This window comes from Saccostrea echinata, unplaced genomic scaffold (assembly GCF_033153115.1).
Source record: "Saccostrea echinata isolate AGI-Se365-2 ecotype Australia unplaced genomic scaffold, CSIRO_AGI_Sech_v1 ptg000029l, whole genome shotgun sequence".
Taxonomy (NCBI): domain Eukaryota; kingdom Metazoa; phylum Mollusca; class Bivalvia; order Ostreida; family Ostreidae; genus Saccostrea; species Saccostrea echinata.
Window position 1 is genome coordinate 30,133,079 of NW_026889778.1, and position 7,974 is coordinate 30,141,052.

General features: G+C 35.5%; 1 protein-coding gene across 4 annotated transcripts in view; it reads right to left on the minus strand.

The window, feature by feature from the left end:
- The window catches only part of LOC133195794 (plexin-A4-like), an 87,676-nt gene extending 84,358 nt beyond the window's left edge, over positions 1-3,318 (minus strand). For 2 of the 4 annotated variants that reach the window (XM_061331739.1, XM_061331738.1), the window contains exon 1: positions 3,254-3,318. The gene's annotated coding sequence lies outside the window, so the exon portion shown is untranslated. The remainder of the gene's footprint in view (positions 1-3,253) is intronic. The other 2 variants (XM_061331737.1, XM_061331736.1) reach the window with 1 other exon arrangement.
- Positions 3,319-7,974: the final 4,656 nt, after the last annotated feature.

Genomic DNA, 7,974 nt, shown 5'->3' on the forward strand with positions numbered 1-7,974 from the left:
TCGTAAAAATAAATAATAAATTGTGAAACAATTAACAGACTTACCTTTATTAATACTTGGTGAGATGGCCCTTAGACTTGATTACAGCTAATAGTCGACGGGGAATGGATTCGTACAGAGATTTGATATAGTTTTCATCGAAGGAATTCCAGATGTGTAAAATCGTATCGAACAATTCTTCAGGAGTCTTAATATTTTGAGCTCGATTTTGCAGATTTCTTTTGATTTTTAGCCATAAATTCTCTATAATATTAATGTACAGTGATTGTGCTGGCCATACAATTGTAGGAATATTATTTTATTGTTTGTAATCTTGAGTAATCCGAGCTCTATGGACGGGGGCATTGTCGTCTTGAAAACGATAGGTTTTGTTGAGGAAATGTCGGACAATGACAGGCCAAAGTTGATCTTCTAAAATGGATATGTATTTGACTGCATTAATATTTCCACTAATCATGCAAAGTGTACCTACCCCGTGGTAGGTGATGCATCCCCACACCATAACCGAAAGCCTTCTCTGCCGAGGGGGGCACATGCACTGCGGCAAGTAGGACTCTTTAGATGTTCTCCACACATACACTCTATGATTTTCTCCTAAAACTATCTGACTTTCATCGGAAAATATGATAATGTTCCAATAATTATTTATTGTGAGTTTTCTTTTCTCTAAACACCAGGCAACACGCCTTTTTCTGTTGATCTCGGAAACGACCATTTTTTTTCTAACAACTCGTCGCTTAAATTCGTGATCACGCAAAAATCTTTGGACTGTCCGTGGGTGAACAGAGTCATTAGCATCCCTGCTTTCATTAAATTCGTTAGTAATGTCCCTTAAAACCCGTCCTCTGTTAGTTTTAGTATGTCTTATTATCCAGTTTTGATCCCTTTTTGACAGCTTCCGAGGGCGTCCTTTTCTTTTCAAGGTTCTGACTTCACCAGTCAACAAATATTTTTTCCAAATAGATCTGATGGTTGATTCAGGTATTTGTAATAAATTCACTATTACCGATGTTTTTTGCCCCTCCAGTTTCATGTCCACAATTTTTTTTTGACATCATTTGATATTTCTGTCGATTTCCTACCCATCGTAATCCCCGTTTGTTTACATGAAATTCCAGACAGCAGACGATAAAAAAAAATAGATATAACGTCACTTCCGATGTGAAGACAACTCTGTAAAAATTTGGGATGTCAACACGGCATTTAATTAGAGTTATTGCCCATTCCCCGAGCGAAGCGAACAGCGAGAACGACGCCATTGCGTAAAAATCGCGAATACTTTTGTCATAGCGCTGTATATGTATTTGTACTTAATTGAAAGTGACAAATTGGCATTGGAGAAATGGAAAAGGTTTTGACAGTTACGAGACAGAAAACGATCCAAAGCAAATAATAAGTACATCGTCCATAACAATTTTAGCGAAAGAACTCGGTACAAAACCGTCTAAGCATACCAAGTGTGAGAAAAAAACAACGGTCGAAAACAATTATTTTTAACAAATAGCAAGTATCATTACAATAGCTGAAATATGATAGTGACATAGATTGTACGGTACTTAGTACTTACTGGCAGGCCAATATTCAAAACAACACATTTGAGGTTGCAAAATTTTTCCATTTGGTATGGATTAATTCATTATGATGAATATGAAGTGCTGGATAGTGCACAACAATGAAAGAGTTAAAGGAAGTATGTTTTATTGTTTTAAATGAAATCAAAATGGTTTTGTCGTAAGTGTTATCTTTATAATCATTATTATTTATAGTTTACGGTGGGGCAAGTAAAAATTGAATTAGGGCAAGTGAAATTTAACCATGCACTTGCCCATGGACAAGTGCTTGAAAAATCTATTTGTCAGCCCATGATAAGTGTTACGTATTTTTTTTAAATAGGTATTTAATAGTTTTTTTTCTTTACTGAAAATTTCGTTGAAATTGATAAGTACGCCATCTTCCGTGATAGTACCTAGTAATTCTCAAAGTGTACGACTGTTGAATAATATTTTCATTTTTCTAAGTTTACTTGTCAAAGATTTCATTGCCAAAATTGAAGACAGATCATAACTTGGCTTAGACATCCCCCTCCCCCTTTTTTAAAACACCTTAAACATTATATAGTATGAACATATGCTTAATTTTTAATTTAACATATTATATTGAATAAATTCAAAAAGGATTGAAAAACAGGCAAAGCCTTTACTTGTCTAAAAGGTCAAGACAACAAGGAGTATGTTTACATGTTTTAAAATATACTAATAACCAATTATAAAGATTCACAGGCAATTATCACTCATTAGTATTTTAGAATAAAAATCAAGATGGTGTCAGACCCCCTAAATATTATTCACTTACTGTTCCATCAATATATAAAAATTTACATTTAATAACCATTAGGTGTGTATTGATCCCCTCTCCCCCGCCCTAATGCCCCACAAATCATTTAAATACCATCGCTAACATAGTATGTTAATTGTTTTATATATCTCACAATAAACAAACAAGTACCCATATTTCAAGGTAAAAGCTTTATCTCTGGTATCATATTGTATATGATTGTTCATATCAGGCATTATTTGCTCCTTTTTGGGTAAAGCAATGCACCCGTATTACGTCATGTAATGACGTCGCAGACAACCAACGTTTGAGCGAAGTCGTGGAGAAATGTCACTGCTATTGTTGTTAAATGGGCATTTCAAATCATATGCATTAGCAGACATAAAGAAAAGTTCCTTCAGAAAAGATTGGTTTGTATTATTGGTTATTAGTATTTTATAATTTTCGATTGAAAATTGATTGCACGGCAGCCTCGATATTAGGAGAGGGGTTCCCCGGTGACCTGGAATGCAGTGCACTCCTTGTGTTAGGTATTAGTATTTTTCTATTAACTGAAAAATTGGTAAAATTGATTGGTACGCAAACTCCTGTCGATGAAATCAACGATTGTGAAAAAATAAAACATTGGCGATCCCTTCGCGATTTTAATATGTAGCAATATATAGCAATAGAAATTTTGTGTCATAAAGTGCAAATGAACAGCTTCTTCAGAAATCCACAGACTGTATACATATGGATGTGTATAAAAAACATAATTATTACATGATCATATTTTTATCACACTAATGTTACATTTTACATAATCAAAACCTCATCTACAATGTACAGACTTTCAGTTTCAAGGTTACATAATTCAATCCTTTTATTGTCATATAGCTTTGAAACAAAAGAAATTTACAATACATTTTACAATACGTACCTACATTCCTACAGTGTACGACAGTAACCAAATTTTCTTTACTTAAAAACACACCTCGATCCTGAACAGTCAACTTCTAGATGCGCAGTGTACCGGAAGTGACTGTTTTTCAAGGTAGCCAGACGTCTCGGCCCATCAAGCCAAGACGAATGGACCCAAAACTTAAGACAGGTCGGTCCATGATTAAGACGAAATTTTAGGCCTAACTAGCTGCAGAACTGTACCTCGGTGGTCTAAAAAATTGGGATGGACGTCCATCAGATCCCCTTTTCTGAAACCAGCGAACTACTGTGCAGCTGCTATACAGGTTAGATACTAGGGCGAACGAACCGTTCGCCCTAGTATCTAACTTGTTTTCGTTCGTATGTGCTTTACGTAATATTACGTGAAATATATGGAGATAACGAACAGTATTCAAGCTCAAAAGTCCATTAAGCAATACAAAATAGGAGCAGAGCAAACACGGACCTCTAAACTTCAGAGGTGGGATCCGGTACCATGGAGGAGTGAGCATCCCCTGCCGACCGGTCACACCCGCCGTGTGCTCCTTGTCATGATCGGGAAATAACGGAAAAATCCGTCGACAATTCAGTGTGTAAATAATGGCCTAACAATTAGTATGAAAAACGTCAGTCAGCATTTGACTCAATGATAAATTGTATTTGCTGACAAGGAAACTGACCATAGAACTTACGAAAATGATGACTTTAAACGAGACAGCTGATATTCTTGTTTCATCAACTTGTTTGTCAATAATTTACCTCGTGTTAGAAATTGTACATACGTAGAGCATGCTCTTGCGTATCGAATCAGCTGAGAGATATATAACCCGTATGCAGGTGATGAAGGTAATAGGCATGGCATGTAGGAGTTTCAGTACCGTTTTTAAAAGGGAGCATCCAACAAAAATAAGAGCAGAGAACTGACTAAAAAGTTTGACAAGCCAAAAAATAAATAAATAAATAATAAAAATAAATAAAAGGAAAATAATTTGTCCAAACTCCACAGTCCTATTGCGGTGGGGGGGGGGCCGGATCCAAAAGTCCACCTGGGGGGGTTTTGAGGCCCGTAGGGCCGAAGGGGGGGGCATGGGAGGGGGTGTCCCCCTCCCATAGGTGGGGGTTCGGGGGGCCTCCCCCGAGAAATTTTCTTTAAAAATGGCTCCAAATGGTGCATTTTCCAGCATTTTAGATTGAATTAGTTAGTTTTTGGCCACTTTTTTCCTAGTTGTTTTTCAAGACCAACCTACCCAAATTTTCAAGAAATTGAACAAAAAATTAAAATTTTAGGATTATTTTTAACTTCCATGTTAACTTGAAAAATGAGACTTTTCTAAAGAAAAAATTAAATGTAAAATCTGACAAAATTAGAAGTATCGCCATTTGCTATATAATATCCAATTCTTCATTTTAAAATGCACGTCCAACACACTGTCGCATGTGAAGCTTTGTCTACCAAAATACAACTGCATGATGTGCAATTTTTCAACACTTAGAATATTCGAATTCTGTGTAGAAACCCTAATTACTCTTTTCAACTACTTGACTATACTGTTCATATAATATTTAATATAAACACATAATGATATTTCATATTGAAGAATAAATATAAATTATTTTGGAAAATAATTGGAATTATTGCTTATTCATGGGGGGGGGGGGGTAATTATAATTTCTAGCATAAATGCACTCTTTAATTCTATTTTTTTTATCCACTTACCTGCCCTAAGTTTGAAAAAAAATCTTGAAAAACAATCAATAAAAAAGTGGCCAATTCTTGTTTTGACAGGACCTCTAATTTATACGTATTAGTTTTACCACAATTCATTATACAAAGTTGTAACCGTTAGTTGGGTTTTATTCAACAACATTCAACTGTAATTTAAAAAAAAATGCAGATCTTTTGCTTTTTAAAATTGCATTGTAACTTCCATCTACAAAAGGAATACTTTCAATGTGCTTTTTGGTACAGGTCACAACGTATTTCAACTAGTATACATCCCTGATGTATTAATTATTTTTTTCTTCTATTAAATAATAATCACAGTTTATTCATGTAGTTTAATAAAGAAAATAACATTCAATTATCGAAGAAAGAAGAAAATTCTCGAAACAATATTAATTTAGCCAAAACAAAACCGTAATAACTATGTGCAGTTTTGGTTGTTAGTGTATGACGTTGCGTCATCACTAGCTGCACGGACTATCATGATCTCTGCATGTACAGTACTGTTGATTACCTGTATATTGTGTGCGCTCAAGCGGAAAGGGATTTCGCATGGTGACTGTTTATTTCACCTCTTTGTATAAAACAATGGGCTTGGATAGAGTCGCATTTATGCAATATATTGTTAAAATGACACTTGTAAAAAAAAATTTTTTTGATCGGGCGGGGGGGTTTTCCCGAACCCCCCCCAAACCCCCCTGAATCCGCCACTGGCCCCGGGGGGGGGGGTCTCAGCCAAATTTTATTTTTTTAATACATTACCACATTACCATAATTTAACTATATACATGATACAGACCTACCGCAACAAAACGTGGGAAGGGGGAACCAGCCTTTCAATGAACATTTTCAACAGTGGCTATGTTAAAGTTGGGGGGACCCCTGCCCGAATCCAGGATGTTTCGCACAAAATCTGTTTCGCCATCGGATGGTTCACGCCCGTATTTGCCAATGCAATACTCTCAGAATGCTTGTTAGTTTAATGCTGTGCATTCTTCATCCAGTCACGATAGCCTAGTGGTAGGGCGATCGCTTCGTGAGACATGTGAGATCGAGGGACATCCCAAGAAATCCCGTCCGATTTAGCTTTGAGCTGAACTCAATACAAGTGCTATTAACGCTAATCACCGATATTCCCTTAAGAGTGATTCGAAACAATTTATGGCAGAATCTTGAAGAGGTGGATCTAAAAAAAAAAAATACTTTTTCGAATATTTTCCTCGGATGTCATTGATAATTATAGCATTTATTTCCTTTAATATGCTCAATTATTTTGCTGCCACGCGTTCTTCTACTTTTTTGCATGTGGAATCTATTTAAATTTTATTTAGAATTAGTTAAATTAATCTTAAAATTTAGCGATTTCTTTTTCAATATAGCCTTAAAATATTTTTAAATCTAAGGAGAATCCATAGTGTTCAAGTCTCTCTAAGACACCGCGAGTTACCCCATACCCTGCATATTTGACCTTTCCCTTGAGAAGAAGGTAAACATGGCCTATTTACCTGTTTACACCCTTCCTACTACGCATACAAAGGCAACATTTCTCAATATTTGAAATTTTAATTATTTTTCCCCAGACACTCTCCTTCCCATCTATGCCCTAAAATCAGCCCATTCCACCCCCGTATACATCCGAAGACATATTATCCTGTGTTTTTATATGGCACTACCTGCGTAAAGAAGATGGGCGTACTTGGCGTGCGATCTGCTTGGTCGGCTGACCAGAAGTGGACAGACTTTACAAAGTTACGCACATAGGAAAATGTTTAGATTTACATTGAAATAGCTTTCAAATTTGAAATATCACATAAATAATAAGCACCTAACAAGATATTAGGGTATGATACACGTAGACGAAATGAAGTTTCAGTAGGGTTGAAAAATTGCCTTCGCTCCCCTTGCAACTGAACCAAAGTTGATCTCTTTCGAAACTTATAAATCAGTAAATAAAATTCAACTGATAAACAACGTGATTGTTTGTATAAAAAAGAAAAAGAAAAAGAAATTGCTCCGTCCGAGGACCGAACCAAAAACTACTCGATTTAGAAGTGCACAAGGCTAGTAACGCATACTACTGAGCTAGCTATCATCGCTACATAAACACTCTGGAATTTAAAATGACAAAGAATCAACGCATTTACACATTGGTATTTTTTTAGGAAAAGGTTCATTTTTTATAGTCTCTGGGTCTTTTCTCCATTTTTTTTTTTTACAAATGTTTGTTCGTTTCTTTGAATACGAACGCACACAAAAGTCTTTTTAAAATCGTGGAGAGATGACCCAGAAATAGCAAATTTTTAGAAAAACGTGTTTAAAAATGTAGCATTTTGTACCAAATGACTCATCTAGCCATGTTCCAAGTTGTTTTTAAGGAAATCAAAACACACTTTGGGGAAAATATTTTCATTTCCTATTTCATAGGAACATAATACATCAAAAGAATGTTAAAATTTAATTTTACAGTTCAATAAAGTTTTGACTTTTCAAGTGCGCCCCGATTCCTGTCGAATGTCAATCAAAAGCGCCCTCGTTCTTAGTAACCTGTGATACACTTATACTTTCTAACATCAAAATAAGGGTTACAAATTCAAACATGTATTTTAATTTCCTTTTTATTTGAATTTATTTATTGTTTACTCGTTTATTTTCTATAATTATATGTTTCATTTTAAACTCGTTATTATTTTTGAGCACGTAGGAAATTGAAATCACCCCCCCCCCCCAATGAAAGGCCTTATATTGTTCTTTTAAAGCTTTAATTTTAAATCTGAAAAAATTTTGGATCCTTCCCTCAACAGTGCTGACATCATTTTGTCTCGCATCACTCTAGATCTCATGGGTAATATAAAGTTTAAGATTAGTGTTAATTGCGCTTTGATTGAATTCAGTCTAAAGCTACACCGGAGAAAATCCACAGAATATCTTCCCATGGTCCCGGTTCGATTCTCGTTCGCTGCGTCGTGTCAAACCTAAGATGTAAACATAGGTAGTGA